Here is a 15,365-nt window from a genome sequence, read left to right as displayed (position 1 = left end):
GGAGGCCAGGTGTACTGCAGTTCATGGGGTCGCAAAGAGTCGGACATGACTGAGCGACTGAACTGAACTGACTGAGCATGGATGAAATGACTATTGTTATTACTGTTGTTTTCAGTCTTACCAAGGCCTGGGGTTAGAGCTGGGATTTTGGGGAGGCTGCTCAGATTCTGCCCACCCAGTCACACACTGGCTAGACTCCTGCTCCCTCCGCCTGTGTAGACAGCAGTTATTTCACGACCATCAGTCCAGCCTTTCTCATCATTCTTGCTTTATAATTTACGAAGTGGGTTCATTCATTCATTCAATGTTTACCGAGTGCCTCCTGTATAAACCAGCACAGTGTGGGACTCTGGACATCTCCTGATGAATGAGGAAGACACTATCCCTGAACCTAAAGCCCTGATAGAGAGCGAGAAACCACACATAAAAATATAGTTAGAAATTGGGCTAACAGCTAGGAGAGAATGCTACAAGGAGCCAGGGGAGAAAATGATAAGGGGCCCCAATTTGATCTCAACAGACCTGCCCAGCAGTGGCCAAAGATGTTTCACTCCTGCTGCCCCGGGATGGAGACCCTAAATCTCAGCATAAGGCAGGCTCTTGCCCAAGGGCACTGGTAAGGTGGGCTGAAGGAACCAGGAAGCCAGCGTATCCAGCTGGCCCTCGTTCTTCCATTCTGGACATACCAGCCTCCTTGTTTCTCAAGTTTATGGGCACATTCCTCCCTCAGGGCCCCTTGCATTTGCAGTTGCCTCTCCCGGAATGTTCCATGCCCCCAGGTTTCTGTGGCTCCCTCTCGCACTCCACACAAGCCTCCATTCAAATGCTTTCATCTCAAAACAACATCTTCTGGGACTTCCCTGGTGGTCCAGTGGTCAAGACTCCAGGCTCCCAAAGCAGGGGGGCCGGGTTTCAATCCCTGGTCAGAGAACTAGATCCCACTTGCCACAGCTAAGACCTGGCACAGTCAGATAAAGTAAATTAAAACATATACATAAAAATATATCTATTTTTTAAAGAGCATCTTCCTTCCTTCTATCCCTCATCACTTTCTTTCAGAACACAAGTCACAGGGACTTCCCTGGCAGTCCAGTGGTTGAGACTTTGCCTTCCAATGCAGCGGGTGTGGGTTCAGTGCCTAGTCAAGCAGACAAAGTCCCACGTGCCTAATGGCCAAAAAACCAAAACATGAAACAGAAGCAATATTACAACAAACTCAATAAAGACTTTTTAAAAAATGGTCCACACTAAAAAAAAAAAAAAAAGAACACTGGTCACCACCTCAAGTGCTATCATCCGTCTTCCGTCTAGAGGGGGGACTTTGCCTCCTGTTCACTGATGAACCAGTGCCTGGTACACTGTCGTTGTTGTTCAGTCGCTCAGTTGCGTCTGACTCTTTGCAACCCCATGGACCAGAGCACACCAGGCTTCCCTGTCCATAACTATCTCCCAGAGTTTTCTCAAGTTCATGTCCACTGAGTCGGTGATGCCATCCAACCATCTCATCCTCTGTCACCCCCTTCTCTTCCTGCCTGATTGAAGGCAGGAAGATTGAATCTCCCCCAGCATCAGGGTCTTTTCCAAGGAGTCAGCTTTTTGCATCAGGTGGCCAAAGTACTGGAGCTTCAGCTTCAGCATCAGTCCTTCTAGTGAATAATCAGGGATGATTTCCTTTAGGATTGACTGGTTTGATCTCCTTGCTGTCCAAGGGACTCTCAAGAGTCACTTCAAAAGCATCAATTCTTTGGCGCTCAGCCTGGTATACAGGAAGTATTGAACAAATGAATGAAGACAGATACAAAGTGGGATGACAGCTATGAATGAAAAATACAGGAAGTCTACTGATGAGGGAACAAGAGGCCTAATCTAACTGGTTGCTGGGAGTCAGAAATAGTTTCCCCAGGGAGCTGGGGCAGAGTTAACTCAGACTGATGCAAGGGGGTCAGACCCCTGAGACTCCCTGGTGACCAGGCACTGAACCCAGGCTGCCCCACGGAGGGGACAGAATTGTGTACTAGGCGGCTTCTGGGGGAACGAGTACCTGAGTCCTGAGTCGGGGGATCTGGGTGATGTACCCCAGTGCCCATGAGCAGCCCCTGCACGTGACCATCCAGAGTCACCCTCCTCATCTCAGCTTAACTGTGGAAAATCCAGACTTCCTACAAACCTCTTCCCATCCCTATAATTGCAGGAACTTCAGAAGAGTTTGTGCGTGTCCAGGAACCCACCATGGTCAGGCCCAACTCTGGGAGCTCCTCATGTTGTATGCATGCAGTAAGCTCTCACTCACTGTTAGATGACCGGGATAGACTGTAGGGAGGAGAAGAGGGCAGAGACTAGGGAGACTGAGCTTCCTTTCCGATCTGGGCGCCTGGCTAAGATGGAGGCCGAATCTGGGGAGGGAAGATGCAGTGGGTTTGAGACACTCGGAGGTCCTGGTGTGACTGAGATACCCAGGCCCTGGGGTGCGGTGCCAGCTCCCTAGGGAGCCCCACCACGAAGGGGTAAGAGGGAGAAGAGACCAAGGGTGTTATGGGGCGGGGGCGGTGGGGGAGGAGCCTGGGCAGAGGTGGGGGAGCCTGGGCGGAATGGGATCTTGGAATCCAGGAGGCAGGCAACGATGTCAGACATCCAGAGGGCAAAAGGGATGAGGACCAAGAAGAGGGGCTGCAGAGGATGCGGCAGGGCCTGGCGGAGGCGCACGGGAGCCTGGGAGGGAGCTTGGGGAGGGGCCGGGAGCTCGTGAGGGCCTGTGAGGTCCCTGGTGCAATCGTGGGGGGCATGGAGGAGCAAGGCTCCCTGGAGAGCAGCCCATGGGAGGGCCTGCTCCAGAGCTCCCCCAATCCATGTGCCCAGAGGCCCCACCCTAACCCAGCCCACCGGTGAGAGCCCAGGGTTAAGGACCTCTTCCTCCCCCACATCTGCTGAGGTCCCCGCTACGAGGTGTCCCAGTCCAGGAGGCTCCTCCCTGGAAACTGCTGCCTTGGCCCAAATTCGAATCAGACAACAGACTTCCTGGCTGGGAGGTTTGGGAGGCGACTGGACAAGGTGAATGGCCACATGTCTGTCCTGATGAGAGACTGCACATGGTGACTTCAGGGGCCCCTTTCCAGTTGCTGGATGAAAAGAGCAGCACCTTCTCCAACCTGGATGGGGCAGGAGGGGAGCTTTTCAGAACAAGGGGGAAGCACTTGCTGCCAGAAAACGTCAGGTCAGGGTCAAGAGCTCGGATCTGAGCTGGACTCTCTCAGCTGAAATCTCAGCTCCATCCTAAGTAGCTGGGTAACCTTGGATAAGCTACCTGACCTCTCTGTGCCTCAGTTTCCTCACCTGTAAAAAGGGAACAATAGTAGTACCTCTCTCCTGGGGCTCTTGGAAGTTTCAACTAACAAACTGAAATTTGTCAGGTCTCAAAACAATGCCTGACGCCAAGTGAGCTCTACATACGTGTTTAAAGAAAGAAAGAAAAGATACTAGTGACTTCCATTTGAGAGCCTCTTCAGTGCTAAGCAAAGTTGTGCCAGGTATTTCATTTACATCACCCGTAATCCCCACGTTCCTCTACAAGCTAGGCCTTATCATTCCTCTTTTACAGATAAATAAACTGAGACCCAGAAAGGTGAAGTCACTTGCTTAAGCTGAATTAGACTGACTTGATCAGCACTCCTAACTACCAGGCTGTTTTTCTCCACTACAACGGCAGAGGGATGGACGAGATGGCCTCCCAGAGGCCTGTCATGGATCCTCACACCCATGCTCACAGCACAGACCCCTCCAGTATATAAAGCATTCCTGCCTCATGGAAGCCTGAGAAGATTTTCTACTTTGAGGATAACTAATAACTCAGAGCACAACCATCTCATTAAGCAATTATTCTGGGAGCGCCAAGGCGAGGAAGTGACCTCACTGGCCACTCAACACCGCCCTGCCGCTGGGGATGGAGGTAATGGGGATAATCATGGCAATGTAGTAGTGACAGTGACGATGACGTTGTCAGGTGACGGAAAAGGTGACAGCTGTCAGATCTCGATGCCGGTGGAGGAGATGACAGGGCAGGTAATTGACTTGATGCTGGTTAAGGAGATGGTTCCCTCAGTCAGGTATCTGTCAGCCAAGGGCTGACAGGTGCTTGGGCTGGGGATGTCCCCTCTGGTTTCAAAGACATGTAAATGAGGTTTAAAATATAATGTGTGATTCTCAACCTTGTGCTGTCTGAATAAAGCAGTTTATTTTGGGGGAAATAAAAAAATAGATCATAGCATCGATGGAGAGGTGACAGCGGTAGTGATGGTTAATGGGGAAGGTCCTGTGGTGGGAGTCTCTCAACTTCTATCCCACCCTCCTAGATGGGGAGGGTGGAAAGTTAACAACTGCATTTCCCTCCCTTGCAGCATTGCCTTGTGGAACAGGCTCCCCCTATTAGATTCATCCCAGTACAATCTGGAAGGCTAACACGAGGCACAGTCCTTTCAGGGCTTCAGTTTTCTCATCTATATAATAGGGATTAATAACACAACAGTGCCAGCCACATCATAAGCACTATTTATAATTTGGTTGTGGTGGTGGTTCTTTGTTTTGTTTTGTTATTTCATTTATTTATCCTTTTAATTTTGGCTGCACTGGGTCTGAGTTGTGGCACATGGGCTCTTCTCTAGTTACACTGCTCAAGGTTAGTTGTGGCATGTGGGATCTTAAGTTCCCGGACCAGGGATTGAACCCAGGCCCCCTGAATTGGGACCGTGGAGTTTTATCCACTGGACCACCAGGGAAATCTGGTTTTGTTTTGTTTTGTTTGCTCCCTTTTGGCTGTTTGTGCCAACCCATAAGGTCATAGTAAGAGGAGGTTTTTCTGCAATAGTGCTCTGGTATCGGGTCCAGCTTCCTGCTTTCCCAGAGACAGTGCCAACTGTGAATGTGCTGGTAGCAACCTCTTACCTGCAGCTTCCTGATTCCTGGACTGAGGCTTTAGCAGAGTGTTCTTGAATTCACAGTGACTCTCTTGGTGGGTCAGTTCTATGTTGTTCTGGGAAGCATTCTTAGAAGTGTGGCTCATCAACCTCTCCAACGGTTGTCCTGTATTAAATATCTTCCTGCTAAAAACACCTAGGCGGGGTTTCTGTTTTCTGCACTGAACACTGATAAATACAGTTTGAGAGTCTGAGGATGGTTAAAGCTGTTGATGCTTGAGGTCACAAGACATGGATGGTGATGGTGTCTGGTGAAGATTACGGGGCTCAATTGATGGGTGTTTGATCTTGAGGTTGATGGAAATGGTGATAATGACAATGTCAAGTGGTGGAGGGAGGTGGCAACAAGAGTTGGGTACAAGCAATAGAACCTGACTCTGGCTGACCTCTGAAGAAACGAAAGCTATGGGGGAGCTCCCAGAATGGACACAAAGCCCAGTGATCCAGGCTGAGATAAAGGGCAGGAAGCCAGGAATTTACAGCATTGGACAAAACCTCTGCAAGACACCCAGACAGAACTGTCATCATCACAAACCACACCAACCACCACAACCATAGGCCACCTTCCTGAGTGAATTCTAAACCCTCCTATATTTGCATCACTCACTCAAGATTCAAAGCTCTGGGCTGAGGCATCCACTTGGCTGAGCCCAAGTCATGTGTCCATGCCAGGGAGTAGGAGGAAGGGCCTGTGGGCCCCTTAGCTTCAGCTGTAGGTTGTCCATCAAGACTCATGTAGTGGGGCTTCCCCCTAAAGAGAAAGGGCGTTTGGCTGTAGGGCAGCCAAAAAACAAAAGTCTGGTGGTAAAAAAAAACAAAATAAAAATTTCTTGAATTGTAAGAAAGAAAAAAAAGAAAGGAAGCCAGGTGGTAACGATGACATGAAGCTGGAAGGAGATGCTGCCTTCTTTATTGAAACCCAAGTCAGAGGCCTCTGGATCTTTAACACTGGCCAGACCCAAAGCCCCTTGCAATCACCTATCTACTTCTGCTGCCACCCCCACAGGTGCCCAGCGGCGCCCTAGTCCATCCTTCACACTCTGGCCAAGTCACTGCCCCTTACCTTTACAGCCCAGCGAAAGCAGAAAGCCGGCCAGGTCACTCAAACAAGATGGTAGCAATGACCCAGGAGAATACAGAGGAAAGAAACACAGACATCTATTCACTTATTCCATGTCCTTTTATCGGGCACCAACCAGGTACCAGGTACAGCAGAGAATACAGTCCCTACCCCATGGAACTTACAATCCGGTGGGAAGACAGTCGAGCCAGTGACACGCAAGTAGACGAGGACACTGCAGGCAGGAAACTCGAGGAGAATGAGATGGAGAAGAGCTGTGGGAGCCTCTTGGGAGGTGGGGTATAGGAAGGACCCTGAACTCAAGCTGAAGCTGATGTGCAGAGACTGGGGGCGACTGTGAACTCCAAGACCCTGAGGCTGGAACACGCTTGCTGTGCTTGTGGGACAGACGGGTGGCCCATGTAGCTGGAGCAGAGGGAGCTGGGGTTGGAGGAGGTAAGGTTAAAGTCAGTCAGGGAGGGACCTCCCTGGTGATCCAGTGGTTGAGACAGAGCTTCCACTACAGGGGCACAGGTTTGATCCCTGGTCAGATCCCACCTGCCATGGGGTACAGCCAATAAATCAGTAAATAGGGAGCCGCGGAAAGAAATAGTATTTTTTTTCCTATCAGTGGAAGGCAACTAAGGGCCATCCTTTGATTAGAGGAATGAGTGGGGAAGAAGATGGACCGGGTGCAGCAAGGGGTACAGGGTCAGTAGAGGTGAGGGCAGGGCTTCCCACCATGCTGGGCTCCTGTTTCCTCCGTGAGATATGAGACTAGGTCATCACTGCATAGCAGAAGTAGGAGATGGCAGGACACGTGTCCATAAGGCCACGTCAGGCTTCCAGTGTCCTCGACAGAGCCACGATACAGCCCTGGGGAGGCCCTCATCCTCCTGGGCACCTCCTGGCAGTTCCCCTTGGGGGATAGAGGTGAGGTATCTCCTTGACTGAGGTCAGTGGTAGCAACCGAAGCCTCAACCATCACAAGTACGACATCAGTCAGGGTCATCATCACCATCACCTTCTCACCAACAGGCACAAGGACAGACAGGAAACCCTGGAGGGCACCCTGGCCCTGGGAGCTAGCGGGACCCCAGCCCCTACCTGCCTGTGGACACAGCGGTGGGTCTGTCCCGGGACAGAGCTAGTGGTGTGTTAGAGCCGGCTCCTCCTGCTTGCAAGATATGATGCTGCGAATCTCTTCCCGATGCCACATGCAGTGACAACACATAGAAATATTGTCATAGAAATCAAGACAGTGGAGGGCTTTTGGTTATTTTTCCTGGGTGGTCAGTTGCCCAGCAAACCTTGAGGACAGAGGCCTTGACCTACACGACTTGCCTCTGTAAACCAGAGGCTGGAGCACAACCAGTGCAAGGAGGGTCCAGAGTTCTGGTGCTCAGGTCGTCTGGTGGGAGGATATTGGGTGGAGGTGGGAGGTCCCCTCTCCTCAAGACACACCTAATGGTGGACCGAGAGCCTGGGCATCACCAGAGCCTCTGCTCCAGCCCAGGAGTCTAAAGGAAACCTGTGGATTCCCAACCGGACTGTCTGACTCAACCTCTTGGGCTGGGTCTGTCCTGGGAGGGACCAAGGGGCTGCTTCTCCCTGCTCCCTGATCCCAAGATGAGCCCTGACCTTGGTCATAAACTGGACCTGAGCCCAGTGACAAAGATCTCCACCCAGGCCCAGACAGCACCCCACCCTGGTTCTGGGTTGGGCTATGATGGGGCCACAGAAAACACACTTCCACCTCTATCTATGCCTGACATAGGCTCAGCCCTTAAATCATGTCAAAGCCCAGCCCTTGAGCCCAGAGGGGAGCAGGCCTGGCCAGGGGTTGGCTCAGCACCGTCCACCTCTGCAGTCAAGGCTTAAGATCCTGCCTGGGAAGCAAACAGTGTGAAACAAAACCAAATTAAAACCCATCACCATCTCCTCCTTGTTTTAGTGACACATCTTCATCTTCAGAAACAAAGCCTAAAGGCAAAGCATATTTTCTAAGACCTAAAGAAAGAAAGTGAAGTCGCTTAGTCATGTCTGACTCTTTGCGACCCCATGGACTGTAGCCTACCAGGCTCCTCTGTCCATGGAATTTTCCAGGCAAGAGTACTGGAGTGGGCTGCCATAGACCTAACCCTTCCCCATTCCTGTCAGGCTCTCCCTGTGACTTGGAGATTTCTTGCCCTAAACTCTCCATCCCCACTGTCCACAAACAGAGGTCTCCAAATCACCAGCAGGACAGGGAGCTGTAAAAGCCCCAGGAACTTCATCTGAGACCCTAGAGGTAGAGGCCAGGGCCTTATCTGGTGTATGGGCAAGATCATTCCTCTCTACAGCCTCAGTTTCCCCATCTGCAGAGTGACAGCTTCAGCTTTCCAGCTCTAATAGCCAAGGATCTTGGGACTGCCCTGGAAGTCCAATGGCTAAGACTCTGTGCTCCCAATGCAGGGACCCCGGGTTTGATCCCTGGCCAGAGAACTAAATCACACATGCCAGAACTAAAAGGTTTCACCTGCCGCAACTAAGACCCATTGCAGCCAAATAAATAAACATAAATTAAAAAAAAAAAAAAAACAGAAAAAACAAAGTCAAGGATCTTAATGGAAATTTAGGGCCCCATGTTCAAGGGTTGGAAGGGTTGTACTTCCTGGACAATTCAGACCCAAGAGATCCAGGAAACTTTTCCTAAAACACGCATGGGATACTGGGTTCAAGTCCTGGGATATCTTCTTAGTTGTTCTAATTCCTTGCACTAGTGACTTGGCTTCTCTGGACCTCAGTTTTCTCATCTGTCAAATGGCAGTAACACCAAGTTTCTGAGGATCAAACGAGATGGAAGGAAGAAAATTGCTTTGGGACTTCCCTGGTGACTCAGTGGATAAGAATCCGCCTGCCAATGCAAGGAACATGGGTTTGATCCCTGGCCCGGGAAGATTCCACACACTGAGGAGCCACTGAGCCCGTGCGCCTCAACTACTGAGCCCAAATGCTGCAACTACGGAAGCCCACATGCTGCAACTACGGAAGCCCACGCGCCTAGAGCCTGTGCTCCACAGTAGACGTCCGCACATAGCGACATGAGAGGAGCCCCCACTCTCTGCAACTAGAGAAAGCACCCGTGCAGCAACCAAGACCTAGCACAGCCAAAAATCAACAAATAAAGCAGTGTGTCACGTAAAAAAATGTTTTTTAAAAAAAGTGTTTTAAGGTGTGGTGCAGTTGTCCTGAGATGGAGGGCTATTTGGCATTCCTGTTGTCATGGGTTAATGCTTGGCCTTCCAGCAGAGCCCAGAAAGGGGGTTGGTCTGGCCAAACTCTCAGGTGGGAGACCTCCTCAATCTCTGCGGAACCCACTCCACCGCCCAAAGCCGGCTCCAGCCCTGCATAAGCCAGCTGCCTGGCCTCCCCGCCTCCCCACCTTAGAGACGACAAATTTTCCTCGCTGGCCACGAAGGGATTGCAGGGGTCTGAGCCGGACTGGCCTTGGGGGATCCTCAGGTCCCGTCCCTTTATAGTGGCCCAGACAGGAAAAGGGCTTGCCCCAGGAGGCACACAGTCTGTCAGCAGGAAAGCTGGGCCTCAAACCCAGGCCTCTCTGCTCTACCCTGGCCCCTAAAATGGGGTCCTCTGGAATCCTTACAGCAGCAACGCCCCAGCTGGTCCCCCAAGTCAGCACCCTGGCCAGGAGGGGACTCTGGGAGAGAGGGCTGTCTAAGGGATCCCTCCGTAGTCATCACGCCCTGCTGGGCTCCTGCCTCCTCCAGGAAACCTTCCCTGATTGGCACCCACAGGGTTGGCAATGAGTTCCCTCCCACATACCTCCTTTGACAGAACACCCGCTTAAAGGTGAAAGGTGTCGGTTTGCCTGTCTGCTGGCCTCCAGACTGAGAGTTTCTCAGGAGAGGGAATCTCTGGATTCATCTGGGCTCCCCACGACGGAGGCCTAAGCCAAACCGAGGGCAAAGGAAGGAGGGAGGAGTGGGAGACAGAGGGATGGGAGGGCGCTCGGGGCAAGAAGACAGTGCACTGGAATTTACTGGCCCCAGCTGCGAGCTCCGTCAGGATACAGGGTGGGGACGACTGGACGTGGGAGTCAAAGACCCCGCCCCTTCAGACGTCAATTCCCGGGCCGCCCCGCCCTCCCCAGCGGCCAGAACCCCCCGACGGGCTCCTCCCGTGGGAACTGCTGTCTCGGCAGCAGGCACCCAGCCACGTGGGTGCCAGGAATGAGGTTTGGCGGCAGGGCGGGCGCTTACCTGGATAGCGTTTGTTCCGGGCGGTCTCGACGGGGCTGCACCTTGCTCGGGACTGGGGAGGGGGCGGCTCTGGGCGGAGACCTCGCTGGGAGAGGGGCGGAATGCACGGGCCCAGGGAACATAAGGCATTTCTTCTCCCGCCAGCGCGCCCGCGGAGCAGCGGCTACGCAGCACCCGGGAGCAGTATAGAGCTGCAGGTTCTCAGGTCCTTCCCCAGACCTGCTGTTCAGAATCTGCACTTTAACAAGATCTTCGGGTAACTCCTATGCACATTTCCTTTTGAGAAGCCCTGTTTTGCAAGTGTCGGCCGGCTTGTGTATTTACAAGGCAAATAAATAAATGTCTACACATTTCCAGTTAATACAATGAATAACTTATGGGTGTACTGCTTGGTGACTAAAAAAAATAATACTGTATGGTAATTCAAAAGTCGCTGAGAGTGGATCTTACAAGTTCTCAACACAAGAAAAAAATGTAACTAGACATTGTGGGAATCATTTCAGTGTATACTAATATCAAATTAAGTTATACATCTGAAACTTAAATGTTTTATGTCAATTATATAGCAACTAATAATTAAATCATGAGGGGAAAAAAAACATGAACTTCATTTCTTCTTTATGTTTCAGTTAGGGCATTACCTTGATTTTTTTTTTTTTTTTAACAAAAATAGGAGTATGTGAATAGGATATTTTATCTGTAAATTTCATTTCATTACAGGAAAGCAATATTGCCAGAAGTGAAAGTCACTTAGTCGTGTCTGACTCTGCGACCCCATAGACTGTAGCCTGCCAGGCTCCTCTGTCCATGGACTTCTCCAGGCCAGAGTACTGGAGTGGATAGCCAGTCCCTTGTCCAGGGGATCTTCTCAACCTACAAATCGAATCCAGGTCTCCCGCATTGCAGGAGGATTCTTTACCGTCTGAGCCACCAGGGAAGCCCAATATTGCCAGAAACTTATTATAAAAGAGGGTGTGGGGTCTGCTGGGGCTGGAAACCCACGGATGAATACCCACTCCTATTTTTAGTCTGCAGTGTCAGCCCTGAAGAGACAGAAATGGGAGTAGGCAGCCCTTGAACCTGAGGACCTTAACTTCTAGTGGGGGAGATGAGACAGATGTACATTGCTGCCTCCCGAACCTCAGTTTCCTCACCCATGAAATGGGCATACACAGTCATCAGCCAGGGATTCCCAGGTAGCACTAGTGGTAAAGAACCTGCCAATGCAGGAGACATGAGAGACATGGGTTTGGTCCCTCAGTTGGGAAGATCCCCTGGAGTAGGAAATGGTAACTCACTCCAGTATTCTTGCCTGGAGAATCCCATGGACAGAGGAGCCTGGCAGGCTATAGTCCATGGGTCTCAAGAGTCATACGCAACTGAAGTGACTAAGCACAATCATCAGTCATGTCTGCCTGCCTCCCCAAGGGGCTACTACTACTAAGTCATTTCAGTCATGTCCGACTCTGTGTGACCCCATAGATGGCAGCCCACCAGGCTCCCCCGTCCCTGGGATTCTCCAGGCAAGAACACTGGAGTGGGTTGCCATTTCCTTCTCCAATGCATGAAAGTGAAAAGTGAAAGTGAAGTCGCTCAGTCATGTCTGACTCTTTGCGACCCCTTGGACTGCAGCCCACAAGGCTCCTCCGTCCACCCCAAGGGGCTGGACAGGCTCAAATGAGCTTGGGGACAAGGAGGGGCTTTGTGAGATGCTTGGTACCTGAGGAATATGAGGCCTGAGAGCGCCCTGACTACAAGCCAGGATCCCTCCTGCACTGGATCTTGTATGCCAGTCCAGAGACCTGGTAATAATACCCCAATGAGCAGATGAGGTATTACTTACTTCATGTATTCTGATGGGACTTCTGGTCCCATCACTTCATGGCAAATAGATGGGGAAACAATGGAAACAGTGACAGTGAGAGACTTATTTTCTCGGCTCCAAAATCATTGCAGATGGTGACTGCAGCCATGACATTAAAAGACGCTTACTCCTTGGAAGAAAAGCTATGGCCAACCTAGACAGCATATTAAAAAGCAGAGACATTACTTTGACAAAAAAATGTCTGTCTAGTCAAAGCTATGGTTTTTCCAGTAGTCATGTATGGATGTGAGAGTTGGACTATAAAGAAAGCTGAGCGCCGAAGAATTGATGCTTTTGAACTATGGTGTTGGAGAAGACTCTTGAGAGTCCCTTGGACTGCAAGGAGATCAAACCAGTCAATCCTGAAGGAAATCAGTCCTGAATATTCATTGGAAGGACTGATGCTGAAGCTGAAACTCCAATCCTTTGGCCACCTTATGCGAAGAACTGACTCATTTGAAAAGACCCTGATGCTGGGAAATATTGAAGGCTGGAGAAGAAGGGGACGACAGAGGATGAGATGGTTGGATGGCATCACCGACTCGATGAACATGAGTTTGAGCAAGCTGGTGATAGACATGGAGGCCTGGCATGCTGCAGTCCATGGGGTTGCAAAGAGTCAGACATGACTGAGCAACTGAACTGAGCAGATGAGAAAACTGAGGCTCAGCGAAAGGGAGTGGTTTGTGCCCAGGGTACACAGCCAATAAGACACCACGCGAACAGGAACTCAAGCTTTTGGCTTCCTTGGCTGGAAAACAGAAGCCGGTTTTCCATGACCTTGAGGAGGACTCCATTCACAGGCCCACCTCAGAGATCTGCCTGAAGCCACACTGCACCACGCCCTGGTTCTAGAAGAGTGCTCTTCCCTCCGGCATCCCTCACGTGTCTCATGAATCTTTATAGACTCCAGGAGTTGGGATATCCAGAAAACAAACTCTCTGCCCTCCTGTCGATTCTGTGCCAACAGAGAGGCAACAAATAGACCGGTAAACACACAGCATGATGTGTAGATGGTGCCGGGTGCTATGGAAACAATAAAGCAGAGGAGAGGGTGGGGAGGGGAGGTTGCCATTTATTATTTTTTAGGTTTAAAAAAAGTTATTTATTTTTGGCTGCATGGGGCCTTCATTACTACACCTGGGCCTTCTCTAGTGTGGCATGTGGGGGCTACTCTCTATTGCAGTGCAGGAACTTCTCATCGCAGTGGGATATTCTGAACCAAGGATTGAACTCCATGTCCCCTGCATTGGCAGGCAGATTATTAACCACTGGACCACCAGGGAAGTCTCAAGGTTGCCATTCTATATATATATATATATTTTTTTTCAAGGTTGCCATTCTAATTGGGTGGTTAGAGAGGCCTCACCGAGAAGAAGACCTGGAAGAACTGGGAAGAAGCCATGTGGCTAAGAGGAAACCCATGTGTCGGGCAGATGAAAGCAATTACAAAGGCTCTGAGGTGGGAGAGCTCTGACTTCAAGAAGATCAGTGAACCCGCAACAGATGATGGAGGGCAGAGGGGGAGGAGACGGGGGTTGCGTGTCCCATGGAGCCTTGTTCGGAGTGGAAGGACTCTGGCTTTTTACTCCAACTGAGATGGAGGCATTAAAACACATGATCCGACTTATGTTTGAAAAAGATCACTCTGGCTGCTGCGTTAAAACCACACTCTCAGCAACAAGTGCAATAGAAGGAGGGGCCAGCAGGGAGGCTCCACTAATCCAGGAGCGGGGCGATGGCCACGGAGCTGGCAGCAAGCGGGGTGAGGGGCGAGATGCAGTCAGTCTGACCCGTATTTTGAAGGTAGAGCCCACAGGACTTGCTGACACATTTGATGTGGGATGGGAGACGAAAAAAAAGAATACGAAATGGTTTCAGATGTTCAGCCCAAGAACTGGAAGTTGCCATTTGCTGTGGGAGGAGCAATTCAGTTCAAGAATTCAGTTTTTGACGTGCAAAATTTGAGGAACATAAAGAGACACGGAGAGATGTTGTGTAAAATTAAACAAATGAGCATAGAGGTCAGAAGAGAGCTCTGGGCTGGAGTGTATAAACCCGGGACCTACCAGCACAGAGATGGTATTCAAAGCATGAAACTGAATGAGATCATCAAGGGAGTGAGTGTAGACAGAAAAGCTAAGAGGACCAGGGAACAAGTCCTGGGCACTTCGCTGTCTAGTGGTTGAGGGGATGAGGAGGAAACCACAAAACAGTAGTCAGTGAAACAGAAAAGTCAGGACAGTAAGATCTCTTAAAAGCCAAGTGAAGAAAGTATTTCAAAGAGGAGGGAATGGCCAGGTGTGTCACATGCAATTTATAGCTCTAGGAAAATATGAGGATTAAGAATTGACAGGATTTCCTGGGCTGTCCAGTGGTTAAGATCTGCCTATCAAAGCAAGGGACACAGGTTCAACACCTGGTCCGGGAAGATCACACATGCTGCAGAGCAGCTAAAACCCAGGCAGCACAACTACTGAGCCCGAGTGCCTAGTGTCTTCATATGTGAGAAGAATGTGTTGGGTGAATTATATCTAGATAAAGCTATTTTCGAAAAAATTGATGGTTGGATTTACCAATGTGAAGGTGACAGGTGACCTCAACAAAAGCAGTTTTGGTCTAGCAGTGGGAACAAAAGCCTGACTGAAGTGTGTTCAAAAGAGAACAGAACAAGTGACCCCAGCAAGTATGAACATTTTCAAGGAGTTTTACTATATAGATAGTGCTGTACTTACAGTCGGAGAAGGCAATGGCACCCCACTCCAGTACTCTTGACTGGAATATCCCATGGACAGAGGAGCCTGGTGGGCTGCAGTCCAGGGGTCGCTAAGAGTCGGACACGACTGAGCGACTTCACTTCCACTTTTCCCTTTCAGGCATGGGAGAAGGAAATGGCAACCCATTCCAGTGTTCTTGCCTGGAGAATCCCAGGGACAGGGGAGCCTCGTGGGCTGCCGTCTCTGGGGTCGCACAGAGTCGGACACAACTGAAGCAACTTAGCAGCAGCAGCAGCAGTACTTACAGTGGTTCGATTTATAATGGTTCGACATACAATAGTTCAACTTACAAGTTTTCAACTTTGAAAGTGAAAGTGAAGTCGATCAGTTGTGTCTGACTCTTTGCGACCCCATGGACTGTAGACTACCAGGCTTCTTCGTCCATGGGATTTTCCAGGCCAGAATACTGAAGTGCCTTGCCTTTTCCTTCTCCAG

The sequence above is a fragment of the Bos grunniens genome, chromosome 2, assembly GCF_055505025.1.
Source record: "Bos grunniens cultivar Pamir isolate PY7600 chromosome 2, Bosgru_T2T1.0, whole genome shotgun sequence".
NCBI classification, from domain to species: Eukaryota; Metazoa; Chordata; class Mammalia; order Artiodactyla; family Bovidae; genus Bos; species Bos grunniens.
Note: the sequence above shows the minus strand (reverse complement) of the source record.